Source organism: Chelon labrosus, assembly GCF_963514085.1.
Source record: "Chelon labrosus genome assembly, chromosome: 12".
NCBI lineage: Eukaryota > Metazoa > Chordata > Actinopteri > Mugiliformes > Mugilidae > Chelon > Chelon labrosus.
The window spans coordinates 16403166-16415229 of record NC_140345.1 but is presented as its reverse complement, the minus strand read 5'-3'; the positions used below and the strand labels follow the sequence as shown (position 1 = coordinate 16415229).

Below are 12064 nucleotides of genomic sequence, written 5' to 3'. Positions count from 1 at the left end.
TCGATTATGACTTATAGTTTGCCCTACTTCAAGGTACTTTGTATTATACCTCATGCTCTATTTTATAAGATGTCATTAATAAGTCAGCAACAGAGAAAGAAGGAGATTATAATATTGTATATGTTCACACATCCATTACAAAAGCCAGTGCTCCCATATTTCTAACCTATTTAAAAAAACATCTTCCAAGAACAGTTCATGGTGCAGATAGCAGCTTGCATGTATAAAGTAAGATGTTTGACAGCCGAGAGGAAACCAGAGGTGGGTTCTCTTTTCACGCTTCTGTTTCTCATTCTCTGATGGAATGACTGCGAAGATGGGCCAGACTGACAGAAAGCATGACAAACTGGCCGCGGTCGTAATGAAATCGCTTTCCCTGACATTTCGATCCATACCGTACAAAGCCACTGAGTTCAACTGAACAGCGAATGATTTATTAAGTTCAATAACATATCCGTTGCATTCATTTCTAAAGAAACGGCACACACAAGCATTTAAGTGAAATCATTTTCCCTGCCATTCATTCCGTGTCATTCAAAATGTATAGGGTCATTTTGACTTTGGCTTGAATTTTCAATCAGTCGAAAGTGTAATTCAAACATTTCTCTCTCACTCCTGATAGCTATTAAATGACAATTTTCTTCAGACCTCCTTCCGGCTTTGTGCCTACACGACTTTTAGGTTTTATATCATCAGCATGCTGTACAGTGCAATATACCATTTGCACTGTAATGATATGTCCCAAAGTCTTTGATTTTCCTGTCTGGCAGACTGACTGGGGGCCTAGAGCAGAGGGAAAGGAAGTGTGATAAAGTGCTCGTGGAAAATATAGCAGGGGCCCCTGTCAGACCACTGTAGCTGGGGTTGGTAACCACAGACAAAGATGGAGGGAGGCAGATAGAGAGGTCTAAAACTGGGCTAACCCAACTCTGGTGTTTTGGATGTTCTGCACTCGCTGAAAATTAGCTTTCCTATATAAATAAGAGGAGTGTTTTCTTCCGTGACTAATTATATACAGTACGATTGGGCCAGACATTTAAAGCTGTTAATTAGCCATGGCAGCGGAGTTGCTCAAGGGACGGCATTGTTTGGTGGTTGGTCGACCACTTTGCTCCAGACTTACAGTAAATATCTGCCAGAAAATAAATAAAAAAAACTGTGAATGGATTACCATGGAGGCATGGTGCAGACGTTCATGGTTCCCGGAGGAAGACGCCTAGTGACTTTGGGGCCTTTAATGCCACCATGAGGCATTAGTTTTGGTGAAATGATAATTATTAGATGGATTGCCATGGAAATATATGGTGCCCATGCTCTTTTATGACAATTATCAAGGGCCTTTCCAGGTATTATGAAAGAGGTAACTAAATATAATTATTAGGGCAAACATAGCCAATTAGATACCATAAAACCTGCTATGAAATCATGTGTTTAATTAAAAACGGATCTCTCCGGACTGCACGGTCAATAAAGGGAAAAAGCATCATTTTAGATGACTTGCTATGTGGCAAGTACACAATGTGGTTACAGGTCAGACTGGACTTATAAAGATAAAGAAGCGAACTGCGAGCATATTGTAAAAGGAGGCTTAAGAGGCTTAAGGGATCATTTATTGTATAATTCAAAACACACCTCAGACCAAACTTAAACCCGGTGTGCAGAAGTAAGACACTTTTCATCTAATGTCACCGCCATCGTTATCACGGCACACTGTAGCGAGCCACTCAGCTCTAAGCTACTTAAAAGTGCTTTAACACGCAGGTGTGGAAGAGAAAGTAATGCTCTCGCTCTCTTGATGTCGCGCGGGGAAGACGCACTCCATACCCCTCACCATTTACATGCTGCTGGGAGAATCTCATACAGCGAGACAAGTGTAGCGCCGCGTTTTCATGAGTCTGTTGGGGAACCATTAAAATTCTTTATTCAGCATTATATTACCTAGATTTTTCACAGAACAATACAATATTCATTAATAATCCATGCTGTGATGATGAAAGGGAGAGTCGCTCACACTTATATTGTCATGAGAGCACCACGGTCTGGGGCTGTTTCTCCACAGAGCTTTGCATATTGTATAAGTACAGCTGTCTTCTTCCCTTGTGGCCAAATTGTGATCGCTTCTTCTTAACAGATTCCCATATATGTATATATGTGTATATCTGGCACAGTGACATATATTGTATCAGATACTTTTGTTCCGACCGCATGTTTTCTCAAATCCGCTTACATGAAAGAACCTCAGTGGTGGAACAACAATGTGGACAGCACTTTATTATGGTACAAAGAATGTGAACAAGAAAAGGCTTTTTCACTATTTCGCAAAGTACACGGTTGTCTTCCTGTATCATAAAATGATTATGATGCCATTACAGAGCCTTTTACTAACACATGGATTCCCCATATGAAACTTTCCAGCCAGTGTCATTACTTTTTAACATGCAACACGTGCAAAATGATATCAGTACACTATTTTTTATTATTTCTTTTCCATCAAGTGTCAGTGATAGGCCCTGAGACGCAACGGCGTAGCGGCGAATACCGATTGATGTGGCTGCACAGCCTCGGCTTCTCATTTAGACTCCAGACCCCCCACATGCTGCCATCATACCCATAGTCAGAGTCAGATATCTCAGTTGCAGATGACGTTGGTGACAATTATATCAACTCAACGCACTCTTCTTCTCTCGCACTTCCTTGATCTGTTGCTTTTTCTCCTCTGAGTTGTCTTCCCCTTTATCTTCTTCTCCATTTTCTTCATCGTAGAAGTGCATCGTATGTACACGTGCTGCAGAGAGAGCACACACATACAGATATAAATGCATGTACACATTTTTATTATTTCATTTTATTCTTTAAAGTAGAAATATATAAAAATATACACAGTATATAGTGCGTGACAGCACCTGTGATTATACCGTGTATGATACAGTACACAGTCAAGACTTGTGTGACATTTACAGGCATTGCGTAAGATCTCTGTTGATGTTATTTGCTGCTCCTGCTCTTCTAGCAGTTAACTGAATTTCCTGCAAAGGTTTTTCTTGAAACAAAGAGGACTGTGTAACACACACATATAAAAAAAAGTACCATGCCCATATGCAGCTGCCATATTTGATTTTTCTTGATTCTTAGCGTACCCAGCTTTAGGTTGAAGGAACTGAACTAGATTTGTACCAACTTTCAGTAGAGGCCAGGTTTAGGCTGCACCGGCACAACGCAGCACATGCTAAATTTAATTGCTTGATGTCTCCATTGCATGCACTAACCTCGGCAGCCTGCACTGTTGCTGGGACACTGAAAGTATTTCCAACATGGGCAACTTTTCTTAAGAAGAATCTGCATCTTAAGTATCTCTCAGGGTGCCTGGTGTTGCCTTCACTGAACCACAAATTTATATACACTGCATGTGTGCTACACAAAAAGGCTTTAACCATTATCTATAGACAGGATTTGTGGCATTTACAATTCTGGGAAACTCATCATGGGATCATTACTCAGCATATTGGAAAGTGCAAGCTACACCCTGAAACACGTCTGAGTGTCTATGTGAAGTGAAAAGCGCCTCATAAATCAGCACTCTTTAATACCATATCATTAAAAAAAGAACTGACATATAAATCACTAGTGGTCTGTGTTATTCCCAGGGGGTATGTGTGCTGCGCACTGTCAGGCTGTCTGTCTCCCAACACGTCAGTCTGGCAGACTTCACATCTGGATCACTGTTATTATGACAATCATAACATTTAACAGGGTATGGTATTTCAGGCACTTCTATAAAATATCTAAAATTGGAAATCAATGCCTTGTCAAAGATCTCTATATGTTAAGTATATTTTTAGAGCTGGGAAGACACAAGTAACTGTCATGTCTGTGTCCCATGTGCAAATTAAAGCAGGCTGTGGGTGCACTTAAATACAAAAACAAGAGAAGTATCTTGATATATAGTTACTGGCTTGCTTCATCTTCTTCTTAGATATATCTTAGAGCTGTGACACATCAAACTGATAGACAGTCGTCCTGCTCGTTGGCTTTTTGATTTGGTGGTCGAACACATCAGTGACAGAGATCACTCTGACTGGCTGATCAGCTTAGCAAATCAATGCAAAAGATTCGAGAAGGATATGATGAAAGTATGCAAACAACAAATTCAACAATTTATAGCCCTTGCTAGCCTCCTAGCTAGTCCAATCTCTCCAGGTGTCCCCTTTTCAATGACAGTGCAGGCTACTGCCACCTGCTGGTATGTGGAGGTACTGCCGCCAAAACATATGTCCTAGGTGTAGGCTGTATGTCTTTCGCCCAGACACAGGTGTTGTGAGGTGACTTCACTTTCGAGCTTTGTTGCCAGTGTTTCCTTGACGTCTGTTTAGTGTGTCTGGGCCTTTGGTGTGAGTGTAGCGAGGTTGCTCTCCAGACTATATACTGTACTTCAGCTGAAAAGAACCCAGGATCAAATGAGCTTGTAAAAGTCGATATGTTGTGGTAGTCATCACACTTCAATAGAGAAAGATATTTTGGATTTATGCTTAGATCAGCTATCAGACAAAATTACCCACCAGACAGCATCACTCATTTGTCAGACAGTCAGACAGTTTATCAGGGTGTGTCATCTAACAGTGAGCATTTCGTGAGTGGTGACTCACCGTGACATATCTGAACACTCTCTCTCTCACACACACACAACTACAAAGAACGGTTGTCTAATGTGCTTAAATGTGTCAATAGCCTTGTTTTTTTTTCTCGTACGGTTCTTGAACGTGAACAATTGACCACAGTTTGTTATAACAGCGTCGTCTTATCAAACACATAAGCACATGCCTTTTCTGAGATACTGATGTGACCCAACAATACAGAAAGGGAAGTGCCATTGTTCACTACATGTATGCATGCATGGTCATCCCTGTACAGTCATCCTCTCTACGGTCACGCGAGGCCAACTGCAGCCTTCGGTTTATACTGAAAACACGAACACATGGTTCCTTACTCACACGCGTCTAAACAAGCAAAAACAAAGGCAGTCAACACAACAGCCTAGTCATGCAAAGATGATGCTGAAAGGAGAGGGAGAGGAGGTCCGTGACGGAAAAGACACACTGTGACAAGAGAAAGGAGAGGGGGGAGAAAGGAAAAAAAAAAAAAAAAAAAACGCTAAACAAATTAAATTACATCCCCCTCTCGATCTCTTTCTCTCCTTTCCATTTTTCACTCCCTTGTTCTGCTCCTTCATTTTCAGCTCATTTTGCTGCCTCACTTTCTCTCCGCCGCCCCCTTCATTCTTTCTGTCAGTCTCTGTCTCTCTCTCCATGAGCAGACAGGCAGAGACAGGGAGACTGTTGTTGTGCTTGCAGTCTGACACTATCAGCTCATAAATCCCTGTCAACAGCTTGTATGTCTCCTCTCCTCCCTCCCTCCCTCCCTCCCTGTCCTCCCTCCCTCCCTCCCTGTCCTCCCTCCCTGCACTGGTGAAGGAGTGGAGGAACCCAGTGACCTGCTAGTGAAGGTCTGACTGGCACAGCCACATAAACACACACACACACTTAGGAAAAAGAAACACACAGAAGAACACATGCACGCCAAGATGTGCTTTACATAGACACATGGATGGATGGATGGATGGATGGATGGTCTGTCTTTCTGTGATTCCCCCACCTCTCTCTCTCTCCCTGTCTCTTCCTCTCTCCCTGTCTTTCTTACCCTCAGGCGATGTTTGCCGGCAGACAGTCGTCACTGACAAGAGCTTCCTGTGGTTCGGGGTAAACACCTGGGTAATGAGGCCACACTGCACAACAACCATAAAAAAAAACTTCCACCAAGGTTCACAGCCCTCACTCGCTGCACATGAGGATATATACTGTAGACTTGCAATCAGGTCATGCAGGCACATGGGGCACACACACATACAAACATATCTTGCAGAAACACAAGCACAGGCATGCACTAAACACACACACACACACACACACATACATGCTTGACTCAGACTGCTAAACAAGCACTGAGCCAAACCAGCCATGTCAGCCAAAACTCAACACTCAGACTGACTCTACTGTTAAAAGCATCCCGTACTGAGCCGAGGTGAGGGGGAACGAACTGAAGTCAAGCTTCTTCTATTCTTTCACCGTCACTAATAGTTTACTCTCCAAACTTAGAAACTCTCCAAGGTTGCCCGTGAGAAACTCGGCTTGAACAATTTGCAGTATGTCAAATATCCTGACAGATTGCAGTGCAAGGTTATGCTTTGGTGAAATGCGAGAGCTGCTGCAGTGAAGCGCAGAGCTGTCTGTCAGATGTCGGTGACACAAATAGGCCTCTTCCACAACAGGGACTTTATCGACCCCTAGCTGAACTTGTAACCATTGTCCAGACACCAGAGGTGCTGCTTATGTTCTCACCGTCCCCCAAGTTTCATGAGTTAAGTCTCGGCACACCTTAGGAGATGTGTTTCCCATACAATGCTAATACTATGGCGGCCCACCAGGGTCTAAATTACTCCGCCGTGGTCTCATAACGCATCAGAAATATTTTTGCGCGTTCCAAAGGCGCCTCAGACCCTCCACAAACACCGGTCGCTCACCTGCTCCTCTGTAATTTAACCTTTAACCCCCCGGTACAAACTCAAGTTCCAGTTCCCAGTGTGGGGAGAGATGAGCACTTACATGGCTATTGCCCATGTCTTGTAAATCAGCTGTCACTCCTGATATAACAAACATGGCTTTTACCAGATCCCAGCGATTAACAATAGGGAGGTGACTTGAGTGGGAAGCAGTCCCACATTATAAGTTTGTGTCCTGTTTGTATGTTTTGTCTTGCTGACATATTTCATTGCACTTAACTGGTCATTAAGTCTTCATCAGTGGAAAAATAGCTTGACTGTTCTCGTCACGGAGGATGCACTGACCGACCTCTTAGCCTTAATGACATATCACTCACGACTTGTGTAAGAGTGGCAACAGAGGAAGCTTAATTATAAGTATAATGATAGTCACAATGGTGCTGTCAAACACGGCTCTCATATCATAACTGATGAATATAAAGACATGTCGAAGAGCGAAGTTGCTCTGTATACACATAACTCATTCTCCAGACTCTAACTCTTACTTACATTTGAGTTATATTAAACTTAATATATTCTGGATCTATCTACACTGATAAGGCATAACATTATGACCACCTTCCTAATATTGTGTAGGTCTCCCTTGTGTCCTCAAAATAGTTGTGACTCATCAAAGAATGGACATGGACCTTCTGAGAGTGTCCTGTAGTGTCTGGCAACAGATTGTTGTTAGTGGGGGCATTTGGGTTGAAGGGAGGGGCCTCTGTGGATCAGGGTTGTTCCAGTGCATCCCACAAATACTTGATCAGTTTGGGATATAGGGAATTTGGAGGCCAGGTCAACACCTTGTGTTGTTTTTCATGTTTTTTTTTTGTTTTAGTTGTTCTAAAACCTTAAACAGTTTTTGTGTGTGTGCCTGTGTCAGGCTGCATCCTGCTTGGGATGGCTGCTGCCATCAAGGAGTGTCATTGCTATGTGGTGGGGGTGCATGGTCTGGTCTAGGTGGGTGGTATATGTCTAAGTAACATCCACACGAATGCCAGGTCCAAAGGTTTCCCGTCAAACCACTGTATTGTGACAAGATGGTCAATGTTATTTACTCCGGTCGGTGGTTTTAATGTTGTGGATGATTGGTGTATATGCCGGAAGCACAAAGATTAGACTAATCACATGGCAAGACTTGGTAGTAATTCATCCTCCTCTGTCTTCCTGCTGTGTTTGTACAAATTTTGCCCTCATTTTCAAAGCTTTGAGGCAAAATGGGCAATTTCCTCACCAACTGCAACCAATAGTTCATTGTCATGCCACTTTTGCTCCTCACAATGTGCTTTTATCCTAATTGATTTTGTCACCACAGAATTATTTCGGGCTCCGCTGCTTCAGAATATTCTGTATGTATCAAAGCCTCCTGAATCTTCCTTGTCAAAAGCGCCAGAGTGCAAGTAATTCACTCAAGAATCGTGTTATTGTTATCTCTGGACAACACAGCGCAGCCTGCATGTGTCATCGGAACAACGGGGAAGCCCGTGGTGAATCATCAATCCTGGCAGAACAGATAAGTCTTTGGGAATTTTTTTCAGTTTTAACAAAGGTTTTAATATCCAAAGGACATCATCCTCGGCTGTTTTATTGTAGTTACCTTCATCAACAAAAAGCAGCATGTATATTGTGCGCGCTTCAGCAAATGCATACATTGCTGTATCTGGCTCAGAATGTGTCTACACTCATGTGTGTGGCCCACACATGTCCTTGTGTGCAAAGGAAATGGCTGACAGTGAAAAATGTGACCAATTCTAATTTTAATTGCCAATGAAAAAAAAAAGGCCCCAGTATTTATGGGTTCTGTCCAGACGAACAGAGCAGAAGGGTTTAAGCATGAAAGCATATTCCTTATCACAATTAAAAAGTGTTTTAACATGACTGCAACCCTTTGAAGTTAGATTAGCAGCAATATTGGAGAGATCTGCCCTGGCTTTGAACAATGGAAACTGAATGGGGGGAAAAGAAATTATTTAACAGAGCCAAAGGTAACGCTTTCCTTTCCTTGCCTTGCCTCTCTCTTTTTTCCTTGAATTTAGCCTCATGCTATTTTCTCAGAGATTTACTTACGCGGAACCACTAATTTTTTTCCCTTCTTTTCAACATGAAATTGCTTCACGTGTACTTGAATAAAAAAAATATGCTTGGAGTCTAACCTAGGAACTTGATTGAGAGGAGGAAAGAAGAAAAGAGGGAAAACTAATTTGACAGCACAATTTGAATTTGGATCCTTTTTGAAGGATTTGAAACCTGGAATGACAGAAAAAAATAAATAAAATTGGAGGCGCAGCTGCTGAAGAATTGTAATCACAATGAGTCCACAAGCGTCTTGATTATAAAGATCTGAAACCATACAGCGCCAGTCTACACGGCCAAGCACACAGGAAAAGAGCCACATTCGCACAAAAACACATACAAACAAATGACAGTGGGCTTGTGAGTTAAAATTCCCATCATTACAAAAAAAAAAATTGCCATTCAGCTAGTCCTTACATAAGGATATACAAACCCATGGGAAGGCACAGGGCTGGAACCGAGAACAGTGTAATTAGAGAGAGAGAGAAAGAGAGAGGACAGAGGGCGAGAGAGAGAGAGAGAGAGAGCTTAACCCCAGGCACAGAAACAGGAAGAGAGGGAAGGAGAGGTGACATGCTTGAGAAAAATCCTCCCATGTCAACCTGAAAGAAAGAAAAGAGAGAGGAACAAGGAGTGCATAACAGCAAGCAGCTGTTGAGGATTTACATGCTGTAAATTATTTATGCAATCAGCTGTAGGAGCAGAGATCCACGCACGGACAATAAGATAAAAAAAATATGGTCTGCAGGGAGACGGGGAACAGAGGTGAAAACAGAGAGATGTACACAGACAGAAATGTATTGTATATCGCAAGAGGCAACAAAAAGAATGTAACACTCACCCCGCCAGTCCTGTCTAGACCAGACGATCTTTTCCACTGAGTCTCGTCCTGTCACACCTGAAAGAAAGACGAGCGTTTACATACATGTGTTGTTCTCCGGTTACATGTGCAGCTTCAGATTTCTGCCCCCAGCTTATGAATGACAAATGAACATGTCCTATGAACTGGTCGGTTGTGAGACTCAAACATAAAGCCGCAACTTTATTAGACTTCTTAAAGGTTAGTTAAGGTTATACTGTGTGCTTGTTGACTTATTTAAATTCCCACTCGCGAATAATACGCTCATTTAGGTCGAGCACATATTGCATGTGCTAGTATTTCCGATTCTACCTGTCAGAGTGGTTCTGTGGTAAGATGAGGACTGTTTGCATGATCGAGTGACATCGCCGACCTTAAAAACTCCTCCTGTCATCACTAAAATAATCACAGAGCTGCTGTTTCTGAGTAAAATGGTTCACACTTTGACAGCAATATCTGCTGTGCTGTCTGTAGTGTACAGATATAAATATACCACAGTATATGAACTAGCTTCCACTTTAGACTTTCACGATACTACATCTTTGTGCAAATAAAAGTAGTATTCTGAACAGTATCATTCGAGATAAATTGCTCAAAACCCAACGCACAGGCCTAACATACATCTGAAATTCATCCTATTTGAGTACTAGTTTTATCTATTAGTGTTTAGGTCGATTACATTTACATCACGAATAGGAAGATCCACGTAACTTTTTGCAGGATTAATCTCATTGTCTTAATGTATTATTTGAGTTGAAAACAGTCAGAAATTATCAACAGAACAGGATGAACAGTTTCAATCTGAGTATAATGCTGCAGACATGTCTACTGAAGTTGACGTGCTACCCAGGTGGCCTCTGCCACGTTCCAGCTTGTAATACCACTCTGAACCTCCAGAAGCGATAGTGAGTCACTTTACCGTCCAGTCCGTGCAACATAAGAGAAAGTTTTCTAACTTCTCGACAGTCGTGTGTGAACGCAGTGATGCCTAAAGCTCTGAGCGAGGAAAAGAAACCATGTTTCTGCGGCATAGGAAAGAAGTGTCGGACGTGAAAGAGAAACGAGCTGACTCTGACATTGCTCTCAACCGCTGGAGAAAGCTCTTGGCGAGAGTGTCTGTGACGGTTCTCAGTAATCCAGGACATGGTAATCCAGCTGATCCACGATCTTAAACAAGGGGAAGTTTCTTGAAGATGTTTCGCCACTCATCCACGTGGCTTCTTCAGTTTCTAAAAGACTCGTGGGGCGTTCGGGATTAAATAGGAACGTCTGTGGGTGTTGCCCATCAGAAACTTGCATGACTTGGGTCATGGGATAAAGGGATTAAATTTGATGCCGAACTCACAATGCTTTTCCTAGAATAGTGGAGCAAACCACTGTTAATGTGGGTGTTGGCTATGAGCGATAGCTTACAAAGGTGGCAATCTTTATAATCATTAAACCGTCCGGACCAGTTATTTAACAATCTGATGTCACTCCATGTAGCAAACCAACAAACCAGGCATAGTGACCTTGTTTGGACAACTTAAACAGATCATTAATGCAGCAACTGACAAAACAACTGTATTGAAAACCATTACAAAGGGTGTCGATGTATGGCTTTGCCATGCATTGCGCCTTTAAGTTTCCACAGAGCATCTATTACGCATTATTATATGGTTATTTAGCATCAGACTGACTCTTGAGTTATGTTGCGCTTTTCTTGCCTTCCCCCTTGTCCCCTGTCAATTTCCACAATACACTGCGATATACAGAACACATCAGAGGGGCTACATAGGAGTAACGACACCGCTGCACCCCTTGCACTCTTTCTGTGCTCAGTTATTCACTCTGACGCCCAGGAGCGTTTTGAGAAGATGCTGATCCACAAATTCCCATGGGTTTGGTGGAGTGGACCAGAGCCAGTGGAAATTGCAAACAAACACTGGGACTGCTGTGTCTGATGTGAGCACAAACAACCTCAAAGCCCTCGTTCACACATCACATGTGCGTGCGCAATTGTGCATGTGTTTGGGCGTACGTGAAGGAGAAGAAGAAGAAGTGAGAAAAAGTGGGAGAAGTGTGTGTGTGTGTGTGTGTGTGAGAGAGAGAGCGAGAGAGAGAGAGAAAGGGGGATTGCAAGCATTGGAAGGCGTTTCAAAGGCATTACACCATTAGATTTATGAGGGCATACGCAGTAACACTGGCAATAAAACAAAGATCCCAGCTCCTGTCAAAAGTTCACATTAGGTCTTAGTGTGGCAAGAGAGAGTGGGAAGAAGGAAGAGCGAGTGTGTGAGAGAAAGGATGGTGGAGACTGGAGGTCAAGAGAGATGTTGAGAACAGAGGAAACAAGCTGAATACACCAAAAAAAACGGGGAGATAGAAACATCTCATGACAGGCCAAAGGCGACAAAGTCCACAACCAAAAATTTAAAGTGCAGCAGAGAGAAACCGTTAGCAGCTCTCCCCTCCCCTCGTGCCTTTCCACCCCATGGTTTTAGTGGCCAAGTCCACACCACATTATGGGTCCCTGGATTTTTTATAATGGCTGGGTG

The 12064-nt window shown here is 42.7% G+C and overlaps 1 long non-coding RNA gene across 1 annotated transcript in view; it reads right to left on the bottom strand.

Annotated features, from left to right (window-relative positions):
- Positions 1–799: 799 nt before the first annotated feature.
- Positions 800–12064, bottom strand: part of LOC311497635 — a 103109-nt gene continuing 91844 nt past the window's right edge. The window contains exons 5-6 of the long non-coding RNA XR_014699385.1: positions 9510–9566; positions 800–2785 (exon numbers count right to left, since the gene is read on the bottom strand). This is a non-coding gene — a long non-coding RNA (uncharacterized lncRNA). The remainder of the gene's footprint in view (positions 2786–9509; positions 9567–12064) is intronic.